General features: G+C 49.1%; 2 protein-coding genes across 2 annotated transcripts in view; both read right to left on the bottom strand.

Moving 5' to 3' along the window:
• The window catches only part of LOC147107264 (glutathione hydrolase 1 proenzyme-like), a 176,947-nt gene extending 174,795 nt beyond the window's left edge, over window positions 1-2,152 (bottom strand). Inside the window, exon 1 of the mRNA XM_086006127.1 lies at window positions 2,044-2,152. The gene's annotated coding sequence lies outside the window, so the exon portion shown is untranslated. The remainder of the gene's footprint in view (window positions 1-2,043) is intronic.
• Window positions 1-12,641, bottom strand: part of mcf2la (mcf.2 cell line derived transforming sequence-like a) — a 581,983-nt gene that overhangs the window by 489,085 nt on the left and 80,257 nt on the right. The gene's annotated exons all lie outside the window — the stretch shown is intronic.

The following is a 12,641-nucleotide window of genomic DNA, read 5'->3' as shown; positions in this document are numbered from 1 at the left end:
TCCCCCACGAGGGGAAACATCCTCTCTGCATCTACCTTGTCAAGCCCCCTCAGTATCTTATGTTTCAATAAGATCACCTCTCATTCTTCTAAACTCCAATGAGTATAGGCCCAACCTGCTCAACCTTTCTTCATAAGACAACCCTTTCATCTCAGGAATCAACCTCGTGAACCTTCTCTGAACTGTCTCCAATGCACATATATCCCTCCTTAAATAAGGAGACTAAAACTGTACGCAGTACTCCAGGTCTGAACATAAGAAATAGGAGCAGGAATAGGCCACTTGGTCCCTTGAGCATTCTCCACCATTCAATAAGATCCTGGCTGATCTTGGGCTCAAAGCCACTTCCTTGCCCGCTCCCCATAACCCTTCACTCCCTTATCTTGTGGTCTCACCAACGCCCCGTACAGTTGTAACAGGACTTCCCTACTTTTATACTCCATCCCCCTTTCAATAAAGGCCAACATTCCATTTGCCTTGCTAATTACTTGCTGTACCTACATGCTAACTTTTTGTGATTCATGTACGAGGACGCCCAGATCCCTCTGTACCTCAGCATTTTGTAATCTCTCTCCATTTAAATAATAATTTGCTTTTTTATTTTTCCTACCAAAGTGGATAACCTCACATTTTCCCACATTATACTCCATCTGCTAAATGTTTGCCCACTCATTTAACCTGTCTCTATTCCTTTGCAGATTATTTGTGTCCTCCTCACAACTTGCTTTCCCACCTATCTTTGTATCATCAGCAAATTTGGCTACATTACTCTCGGTCCCTTCATCCAAGTCATTAATATAGATTGTAAATAGTTGAGGCCCCAGCACTGATCCCTGTGGCACCCCACTAGTTACAGTTTGCCAACCTGAAAATGACTCATTTATCCCGACTCTCTGTTTTCTGTTAGTTAGCCAATCTTCTATCCATGCTAATATATTACCCCCAACTCCGTGAGCTCTTATCTTATGCAGTAACCTTTTATGTGGCACCTTATCGAATGCCTTCTGGAAATCCAAATACACGACATCTACTGGTTCCCCTTTATCCACCCTGCTCGTTACATCATTAAAGAACTCTAGTAAATTTGTCAAGCACGATTTCCCTTTCATAAAACTATGCTGACTCTGCTTGACTGTATTATGATTTTCTAAATGTCCTGCTATCACTTCCTTAATGAAGGACTCCAGCATTTTCCCAATGACAGATGTTAGGCTAACTGGTCGATAGTTTCCTGCTTTCTGTCTCCCTCCTTTCTTGAATAGGGGCGTTACATTTGCGGTTTTCCAATCTGCTGGGACCTTTCCTGAATCCAGGGAATTTTGGTAGATGTAATTAAACTAATTTTGTAACTACAATAGATTAATTTACCTGAGGCTAACTGATATCTTGCAGTCAAGGATTCTATACTCCAAGCTGCCCATTCACTGAGATAGTAGATTATAAACAGTCCTCCTAAATTGGACCAGTTAAAGTCATTGGTGCCCTTTCTGTTCTGTTTGCCAATGCAAGCCCTCTGCCAGAGGTGTGGAAACTGTCAATGGGCTGCATTAGGTGCTTCATCCCTCTTCACCCTCCCCATCCTACTTCCAGTCATACTGGCAGGTGTCAAATTAATCTCACAGCAGGACGAGATTAAGTTTAATTGACTAATTTTCAGATTATCAGATGTTAAAATCTGAGAGACCTGAGACCTGGGGAACAGAACAGTCAGTTGTGAGTTCACTCTGCTTGTGTGCCAGTGGGGCAGCTGATTGAAGCCCCAGCAGATTAGATTGCTTGGGGTTTGTGGAGTTGGAGGAGTCAGCTTCAAGCTCCGGGGCGTTTCAATCAATTGTAAGACCCAGCTGTTCGACCAGGTGAGCTACTAATGCCGCACTCTCTATGGAGTAAATGCAGACATCATGTTGCAGACAGACAACACCCATTTGAACACAGAACTATTTTATTATTACCACTTATTTCTTCTTTAGTTAGTTTCTATAGACAGTCACAAGGATATGAAAAAATAAGTTGCATAAAAGTCTAGAAAATAAATATTTTTACCTTCCGTGATCTAACTGTTCGATGAGCAATAAATCATCAAAGATATATGGACTCAGGCTGGACTAATCCCAGTGTCTCCCACTGTCTTCTTCCTGCATTTGAAGATTGCCTGGGTGTGGAACTACAGACTTTAGCACAGAGATATTCTAATGATCGAGATTTATTAAAAGATGTGTGGGGAATTTTTTCTATTGGCAGGGTATTTGTTAACTTTTAACTTCAAGAGGTTGAAGGTTGCATCGAAAGTGCAATGATCTACTCTTTAACCCTAAGACTGCCTCCATGTGCTGGCTGGTTTTTACCTCACCCACAGTGACCAAAAAAAACAAACGCTAAGGGGGAGAAATTCGGAATCGCCCCATTTGCAGCACAATTATCGGCCGGCCGCAAAGTTTAGTGCCTGGCGCTAATTATCGCCTCCGACTGCGAACTTGGCTTCTATCGCCCCTGGAGGTGATTGGAGCGCTAAATCAGGCGCTACACACCTGTCTTAAGGCGCTAACGCTGAGGAGCGAGGCGCTACCTCAGAGCGCTGGCGAAGCGCATGTGATGTCAGTTAGCAATGGAACACAGACACACTGGCGCCGGCCAGTTCTTAAAGGGGAGGGTCGATCTTGCTCTCCATCCACATCCTGCTCATTGCAGCCTTGAATCTCAGCCTGGACAGACCTCAACCTCAAAGCTGCTGCAAAGAAGTATGGAGAGGGCCAGGGAACGAGCTCAGCACTTCAGCAACCGGGTCGTGGTGACTCTGGTTGGTGCAGTGGAGCGCCGAAGATCAATACTGTACCCAGAGAGTGGCAGGAGGCCATTGCCCCGCGACTATAGAAGAGTCTGGAGGGAGGTGGCTCAGCCCGTCTCCTCCAGGAACCTGGTGCCCAGGACCCACACCCAATGTCGGAAAAAGTTTAACGACCTCACTCGGGTGGTCAGGGTGAGTGGCTGCTCTTCAATAACTCTCCATCCCTCCATCTCAACCTCACTCTATGGCCAGAGGGTGTAGAAACCCCAAAGCCCAACACTCACCCAAGACCTATGGCCATCTCATATAAAAGGGCTCTATAAATGCACGTTGTTACGGCTGCTGCTGTTGTTAATTAAGTAAGTCTGTCAGAAACAGCATTTCACCCGATCAAGTTCAGCATTCCAAGGGAGAATCTAACGGAGTCTCCGAGTGTGAGGTGCCATATCATTTCTGACATTTGTCTTTCCTCATTGACTTCTTTGCCATCCTAACGGCACTGACCACTTGCTGGGCAATGGTTCCCCAGGCACCCGGCATACTTGGCCAGTGAGTGCTGGAAGGCTCTTCTACCTTGGAGCACAGCAGAGTTGAGTCCAATCTTGTTGTTATCCAACGTCCACACTGATGTACTGAACAATGATCAGGAGTTGGACCCCCCCCCCGCAAAAGGGGAAGGAAATTGAGTGCGTTTTTTGAAAAGACTTTGAGACAATCTGATTGAAATTTCAAGATTCTGAAAGGGATTAACAAAATTATTCAGTCTAGCGAAGGATTCAGAAACTGGGAGATAAAAATGAAGCAAAGAGCAGGAAGGGACTTCAGGCAGAACCTTTTCACAGGAAGGGTCCTGAAATTACCCAGGAAGGCTGCTGAAGTAGAAAGTTTCAATAGGTTGAAGAGTGAGGTTGTGGAGAGTGAAGGCATTGAAGGATATGGTGAGAGGGTGGCTAGGGTTCGGGCTGGTCTTTGAAAAATAAACTGGCCTGTTGGGCTGAGGGTCACCAATCCTCCAGGATTGGCCTGGAGTCTCCAGGAACTTCTGGACACTGCCCGAGCAACCGCGGGGAAAATCATAGAGGTATTAAACAAAGTGTGTGTTTCATCTTCATTGAACACTTTCATTTATTAATTGTAAAAATATTGGAGATGGGGAAAAGGCCATTTGACTAACCATCAAGATTAAACCAATTGGGTAACAAAGAGACAGAGAGAGAGAAGGAGAGACAGAGAGAAGGAGAGACAGAGAGAAGGAGAGACAGAGAGAAGGAAAGACAGAGAGAAGGAGAGAGAGACAGAGAGAGAGACAGAGAGAGAGACAGAGAGAGAGAGAGACAGAGAGAGAGAGCGAGCGAGAGAGAGAGAGACAGAGAGAAATATAAGAACATAATAAATAGGAGCAGGTGTAGGCCACTCGGCCCTTCGAGCCTGCTCCGCCATTCAATGAGATCATGGCTGATCTTCTGCATCAACTCCATTCACCGGCCCTATCACCATATCCCTTGATGCCTTTACTAGTCAGAAATCTATCGACCTGTTTTGAATATACCCAATGACTGAGCCTCCACAGCCCTCTGGGGTAGAGAATTCCAAAGATTCACCACCCTCTGAGTGAAGAAATGTCTTCTCATCTCAGTCCTGAATGGCCTACCCTTTATCCTGAGGTTGTGGCCCCTGGTTCTAGACTCCCCAGCCAAGGGAAACATTCTCCCAGCATCCATACTATCAAGCCCTGTAATAATTTTGTATGCTTCAATGAGATCACCTCTCATTCTTCTGAATTCAAGAGAATACAGGCCTAGTTTACTCAATCTCTTCTCATTCGACAGTCCCACCGTCCTAGGAATCAATCTCGTGAACCTTCGTTGCACTCCCTCTATGGCAAGTATATCTTTCCTTAGGTAAGGAGACCAAAATTATACACAGTACTCCAGGTATGGTCTCACCAAGGCCCTATATAATTGGAGTAAGACTTCTTTACTCCTGTATTCAAATCCTCTTGTAATGAAGGCCAGCATACCATTTACCTTCCTAATGGCTTGCTGCACCTACACATTCACTTTCAGTGACTCATGTACAAGGACACCCAGGTCCCTTTGAGCATCTGCATTCCCCAACCTTTCACCATTTAGGAAATACCCTGCCTTTCTGTTTTTTCTACCAAAGTGGATAACTTCACATTTATCCACATTATATTCCATCTGCCATGTTCTCGCCCACTCACTGAGCCTGTCGAGATCCCCTTGAAGCCTCTTCACATCCTCTTCACAACTGACACTGCCACCTAGCTTTGTATCATCAGCAAATTTGGAAATGTTACATTTAGTCCCCTCATCCAAATCATTGATATAGATTGTGAATAGCTGGGGCCCACACACCGATCCTTGCGGTACCCCATTAGTCACAGCCTGCCACCCTGAAAAAGACCTGTTTATCCCTACTCTTTGTTTTCTGTCTGTTAACTAATTCTCAATCCATGCTAGTGTATTACCCCCAATTCCATGTGCCCTAATCACCAACCTCTTGTGTAGGACCTTATCGAAGGCCTTCTGAAAATCCAGATACACCACATCTACCGATGGAGTTTGCATTGGGAACCACATGGAGAGTGTTAGACAAGTCCAGTCTTGGGGTCATAATGGCATAAACAAGGGTTCAGTGGCAATGGGAGTGAGGTAAGTATTGCGTTTGCAAAGATAATCCAGAGACCGTCAGTGAGTTCAGTTCATGCTGCTTTTTATATGGCTGCCACACACACACACTTCCAGGCACAAGCAATCGAATACCTATACACAATACAATGATCACAGCACTATCAAACTGCATGTGCTCAGGCCAAGGCAATCGAGTACCTATCACCAAATGTCAGACATAACATTTCCTCCCCCCTCACAGAATTTAAAACATGAAATGTAGTGACAAAGTCCTGTAGGTGGCCAGGGCGAGAACGTGTACAAACAGGCCGAGGTGTGGACTGGTGAGGAGCAGGCTGAGGCACAACATCTGCTTGAGGGTTGGCTGGCTGAGCCACATGTGCATCCCGCCACTCTGGGGGTAAGGCTTGGGGGTTAGGTCCGTATAATCCCGCATCAGGGGGTGCTGGCACCTTCTGAAGGCAGCTGGCATGCCACCGAGAGCCGTCAGTGAGGCAGAAAGTGGCTGGTCCAAGTTGGCGGCTGATTTGGAGAGGGAAGGACCAGAATGACACCATCTTATTATATCGGAGACTGAGATGTTGGGTGCCTTGGCCCTCTTCGACTGGTCGAAGCGGAGTTTCATCTTCTCCTGCTGTCTAGCGACTGTGGCTTGAGCCGGTGGAGCAGGGCTCTGAGCGAGCGAGGGGCGGAGCCTGCCAAGGGGCAGCATGAGCTCACGGCCTAGCATGAGGGATGCGGGTGAGACCCCTGTAGTGGAATGCTGGGAGGCTCTGTAGTGCAGCAGTGTCTGGAGGAGGGCCTTGTGAAACGCACACCCCTGGGATAGGTGTGCTCTGAGGCCATTTTTCAGTGTCTGGTTAAAACGCTCCACCCCCCCATTTGACTCGGGGTGGTAGTACGCTGTGCGAATGTGACGGATGCCCTTGCTCTCAAGGTAAGAGGAGAGTTCCGAAGAGACCATTTGGGGGCCATTGTCTGTGGTGATGGCCTTTGGATGCCCCCAGCGGGAGAAGAGGGACTCAAGGATATCAATGATGACCCGAGAGGTGACGGAGCCCACGGCAGTGACCTCTGGCCATTTTGAGTGCAGGTCATAGGTCACCACTAGGAACCGTTGATGGTGGGGGACACCATGGATCTCCCCGCAGACGTCCAGCTGCAGGTGCTCCCAGGGCTGAGAGGGCCAGGCAAGGGGTTGCAGTGGTGGGGGAGCTTGGTGGCCAGTCTTGCCACTTACAAGGCAGGCTGCACAGTCCTTGACCAGGGCCTCGATTTCCCTGTCGATACCCGGCCACCATACTAGGTCTCACTATGCCCAAGTGGCCTTCATGCGCCATGGATAAAACACGCGCACGAAGGGCACTTGGGACCATAGTGCAGAGCCCACGTGCAACACAGGAGTCATTCCAGCAGGAGAGCTCCTCTTTAACTCTGGAGTAGGCAGACAGTTCCTCAGGCACCTTGCGAGGCCAGCCATCTCTGATGAAGGTGCACAGCTGGGAGAGGGCCGGATCCTGTTCAGAGGCCTCTTTGAGCTCCTGGAGAGAGACTGTGGTTTGGAGAGGCGTGTGCAGCATCTGGACGATATCCTGTTCCACTTGTTCAGACTCGACGAGTGGGGCTGGGGCAGAGACAGTGCGGGAGAGCAGATCTGCAACAACATTGTCACGTCCTGGTGTGAACTGGAGACTGAAATTGTATTGGCGGAGGCGGTCAGACCAGCGGTGTAGACGCAGTGGTCTGTGGCCCGTGCCGGATGTCGACAGCAGGGCAGTGAGAGCCTGGTGATCGGTTCGCAGGGTGAAGGCACGGCCATACGTGTACAGGTGCCACCGCTCACATGCCCAGGTGCACGCCAGCGCCTCACGCTCGCCTACTGAGTACTTCTGTTCAGTGGGGCTAAGGGCTCGGGAGGCAAAGGCGATTGGTTTCTCCACTCCATTCTGTAGCTGCGATAACACCGCCCCCACAGCTGCAGCGGACGGGTCGCAGGTGACGAGGGTAGGGCTGGCGACGTCAAAGTGAGCCAACACTGGAGGCGACGTGAGCTGCGATTTGAGGAGGCGAACAGCTTCCGTACAGGCTTGTGACCACACCCAGGGCTCATCCTTTCGCAGGAGCTGGCGCAGTGGGGCTGTGGTGGCTGAGTACTGGGGCAAAAACTTCAGGTAGTACCCAGTCATGCCAAGGAAGGAGGCAACCTGTGCTGCAGAGCTGGGTTCTGGGATGCTGTGAATGGCATCCACGTTTGACTGGAGTGGGGATATACCGTCAGCCGACAACCGAAACCCCACAAATTCGATCCCTGAAACAGCAAAGACACACTTTTCGCCATTCAGTGTGAGCTTGTGTTTTGCTAGAGCTGTGAAAACTCTGTGAAGGCGTTCGTCGTGAGTGGAGGTCGAGGGCCCATGCACGATGATGTCATCCAGGTAGATGGCCACCCCAGGAATGCCCGCGAGCACAGAGGTCATCACCTTTTGGAAGCAGCTGGATGCAGAGCTAAGTCCAAATGGCATCCTGGTGTACTGAAAGACGCCAGCATGTGTCACAAAAGCAGTGAGGTCCCTGCTGCTGGGGTGGAGGAGAACCTGTAGATAGCCCTGTCGAAGGTCCAGTTTTGAGAACAGGATGGAACCATAGAACTGCGCTGTGAGTTCCTCTGACGTGGACAGTGGATACTTGTCAGGGATTACGGCCTTATTCACTGCTCGAAGATCGACACAGACGCGTAGACCACCTGACTTTTTCGTTGCGACCACCAGGTTGGAGACCCATGGGGAGGCATCAACTGGTTCGATGATGCCAGCTTCCAGTAGCTGCTTTAGTTCAGCTGTGACCCCGTCACGGAGAGCAAGCGGGATGCGGCGCAGTGGCTGAATGACAGGGGTAACGGTGGAGTCAACCATGGGCTGGTGGGTGAAGGCAGTCAGGCAGCCCAGACCCTCGAAGAGTGCTGGCCATGTTTGGCATGATTTGAAAGCCACTACTGGCCCAGTGCTCACATTGTGAACTGTAGTGTTTGAGGACTGAGAGTGTTCATTTGTAGCAACCGGGGCAGAGCGGCAGACATTGGCAAAGTGATTTTGTTTTCCACAATTGCGACAGGCTTGGCCGCGCGCGGGGCAATTCTGTGCTCTGGTAGCATGTGAATGGGATCCGCAGTTTCCACACTGTTGCCGTGGTAGCGCGCGTTGCTGCCGTCGCGCGAGCATTACAGTGTCAGAGCTGTCGGGGCCGAGGGCGCTGTCACTGGGTGTGTGTGCTAGTTTCGCTGCACATTCGGCTGCAGACTCCACTTGAAAGGCAATGTTGACTGCCTGTGACAACGACAGATCGTCGGACTCGAGTAACAGTCTTTCACGCACTCTCACGTTGTTTGTGTGCTCTATTAGTTGATCACGCACCATCTCATCTTGTAATGCACCGAACTTGCACGAGCTAGCTAACCCCCTCAAATTAGCCACGTATTGATGCACTGACTCGCCGAGGAGTTGGTGACGCTGTCTAAAAATGAATCGCTGCAGGAGGGCACTTTGTGGGGCAGAGAAGTGTGTGCTTAACAGGGCCACAGCCTCATCATATGTTTGGATTGAGTCTGCTGTGCATAATGTCCCAAGAACACGCTGGCCCTTCGCTCCCAAGCAATGGGATAACAGTGCCTTTTTCCGAGCCGTACTCACAGTTTCTAGTCCAAGAGCAATGAGATAGGTTTCAAAGGACTGTAACCAGCGAACCCATGGGATCGAGGGCTCACCTGGTAGTGCAAGGAAGGGAGGAGGTGGTGGAAGAGAGATTTCAGCCATCCTTGTCGCCAAATATTGTGTTTGCAAAGATAATCCAGAGACCGTCAGTGAGTTCAGTTCATGCTGCTTTAATCATGGCTCCACACACACACACTCTTACAGGCACAAGCAATCGAATACCTATACACAATACAATGATCACAGCACTATCAAACTGCATGTGCTCAGGCCAAGGCAATCGAGTACCTATCACCAAATGTCAGACATAACAGTAAGGGCAAAAATGAGCAATGTTGTGGAGATGGAGGGTGGACGGTAGCATAGTGATTCAGGCAGATCTAGCAGCTCAAAAATGGGCATCCATGAGGTGCTGTGGGCCATCAGCAGCAGCAGAATTGTATTCCACCACAACCTGTAACCTCAGGGCCCAGCAGATCCCTCACTCTACAATTACCATCAAGCCAGGGGACCAGCCCTGATTCAATGAGAAGTGTTAATTGTATTAAAATGTTGTACAGCAATTGGCTGTTAATTGTATCCTGGTGGTGGGAATCAATTGGAGACTCTTTTGTTCCATATAAATTATATGGGCAGGCCACTGAGCTGTGGGGCCTTTAACAACGAGTAGACGCGTGTCGAAATAAAACGTTCCCAAACGTAGCTTTGTCTTTTAAACTGTTTACTATAACACTTAACAAGCAGAATTACAAAGCAAACACGTATAAACGAACACGGTCAAAAGAAGGGTCAAACCCGAAACGTCAACTCAAATTTCTCTCCACGGATGTTGCCTGACCTGCTGAGTTTTTCCAGCATTTTCTGTTGTTATTACGGTCAAAAACTGTACTGCTCCAAACCTCACAGCTTCTGCCTCTTTCACCACGTGCAGTTTAAACTGTAAGATGGCTGCGCCCATGTGTGGCTTAGGGACTGTTCCATTGTGGCAAGAATGAAGGGGGTGTCGGACTATACCACTGGAGCAAGAAAATAGGGGGTTTCTTAATACAATAAGTCGTTCAGGTAAATTAACTGTATTATGCCATTTAGCCACTAATTTAAAGTATTTTCTTAAGCTTTTATGGCTCTTACATTCCGGCCCCTAATTGACTAGGCACATGAAGCATATCAATTACTCAAACATTAAGAGTCATAAACTAATGAGTTCAACTAATGTGTGTCTCTGTAAATAATACGTTAGGCTTGTAAGCAACTAAAGACTAGGCAGTTAATCATAATCATAATCAACTTTATTGTCATTGTTAGTGCACAAGTGCAGTACAACGAAATGTAGGCTTGCGGCTCCCGAGAGTGTACATTTGGATTAAGACATTTAAACATTCAACATACATTTGGCTTGTAATACATTAACATAAACTTAACCATAATAAAGTGCATTGGCAGATGTGCAGGCTTTAGAGTTTATTTGTGGAGTTCAGTAGGATGACAGCCCTGGGAAAGAAGCTGTTCCTAAATCTGGTCGTATGGGTGCGAATGCATCTGTAGCGTCTCCCAGGTGGCAGGAGGGTGAACAGACTGTGGCTGGGGTGGGTGGGGTCTTTGATGATGGTCCGTGACCAACTAGCTATCTGATTTTTACAAGGAGTGTAGAAGAGCATGCCAGAAGCAGCACCAGGTGTACCTAAAAATGAGGTGCCAAGCTGGTGAAGCTAGAGCACAGGACTACATGCATGCTAAACAATGGAAGCAGCATGCTATAGACAGGGCTAAATGATCCCACAATCAACGGATCAGATCAAAGCTCTGCAGGCCTGCCACATCCAGTCGTGAATGGTGGTGGACCATTAAACAACTAACGGGAGGAGGAGGCTCCATGAATATCCCCATCCTCAATGATGGTGGAGCCCAGCACGCGGGTGCAAAAGACAAGGCTGAAGCATCGCAACCATCTTCAGCCAGAAGTGCTGAGTGGATGATCCATCTCGGCCTCCTCCTGAGGTCCCCAACATCACAGAAACCAGTCTTCAGCCAATTTGATTCACTCCACATGATATCAAGACACAGCTGAGTGCACTGGATACAGCAAAGGCAACGGGCCCCGACAACATCCCGGCTATCGTGCTGAAGACTTGTGCTCCAGAACTGGCCGCACCTCTAGCCAAGCTGTTCCAGTACAGCTACAACACTGGCATCTACCTAACAAAGTAGAAAATTGCCCAGGTATGTCCTGTCCACAAAAAGCAGGACAAATCCAACCCGGCCAATTATCGCCCCATCAGTCTGCTCTCAATCATCAGCAAAGTGATGCAAGATGTCATCGACAACGTTATCTAGTGGCACTTTCTCACCAATAATCTGCTCACTGATGCCGAGTTTGGGTTCCGCCAAGACCACTCGTCTCCAGACCTCAACTGGACCAGCCACAAAAGAGCAGGTCAGAGGCTGGGTATTCTGCGGCGAGTGTCTCACCTCCTGACTACACAAAGCCTGTCCACCATCTACAAGGCACAAGTCAGGAGTGTGATGGAATACTCTCCACTTGCCTGGATGAGTGCAGCTGCAACAACACTCAAGAGGCTCAACACCATCCAGGACAAAGCAGCCCGCTTGATTGGCACCCCATCCACCACCTTAAACATTCACTCCCACCCCCACTGGCGTACCGTGGCTGCAGTGTGTCCCATCTACAAGATGCACTGCAGCAACTCGCCAAGACTTCTTCAACAGCATCTCCCAAACCCACGACCTCTTCCACCTAGAAGGACAAGGGCAGCAGGCACATGGGAACACCACCACCTCCAAGTTCCCCTCCAAGTCACACACCATCCTGACTTGGAAATATATCGGCGTTCCTTCATCGTCGCTGGGTCAAAGTCCTGGAACTCCCTCCCTAACAGCACTGTGGGAGTACCTTCACCACACGGACTGCAGTAGTTCAAGAAGGCGGCTCACCACCACCTTCTCAAGGGCAATTAGGGATGGGCAATAAATGCTGGCCTTGCCAGCGACGCCCACATCCCGTGAATGAATAAAAAAAAGTAAGCCATCACCGTGAATAAAAGGATGTGGAATTTGAAGCTCAGCTCAAAATCAAAAAGAAAAATGAGGCAAGGCACTATCTGCTTCGACCTGAGCGAGGGAATGAGGTGGGGGCAAGGGTACGAAGATTTTGGCAGCATCCTCATAAGACACCTTGGGGGAAAAATTCAGTTGGTTTGCGCCTCCCGTTAGTGCCTTAAGATGGAGCGCAAAGCAACTAGCGCCCGGGCGCGGCGATATCTGCACCTCTCGCGGAATTGACCGGACATTTTGCGGTGGCGCTAAACAATACCGCCCGATCTCCTGCGCACGCAGACCTTGACGTCATTTGAGAGTGCAACGCCCTTGTTGCGCCCCGGAACGGATATTGAGTGGCGCCCCCCTCCTTTCCACCTGGCGCACCCAATGACAGGTAGACTGGAACGCTTCCCAGTCGCTGTGGGGCTGGGGGGTGCT

The sequence above is a fragment of the Somniosus microcephalus genome, chromosome 14 (assembly GCF_052327205.1).
Source record: "Somniosus microcephalus isolate GS21.2 chromosome 14, FLI_Smic_1.0, whole genome shotgun sequence".
In the NCBI taxonomy this organism is placed as follows: Eukaryota; Metazoa; Chordata; class Chondrichthyes; order Squaliformes; family Somniosidae; genus Somniosus; species Somniosus microcephalus.
Note: the sequence above shows the minus strand (reverse complement) of the source record. Positions and strands in the feature narration are given on the sequence as shown.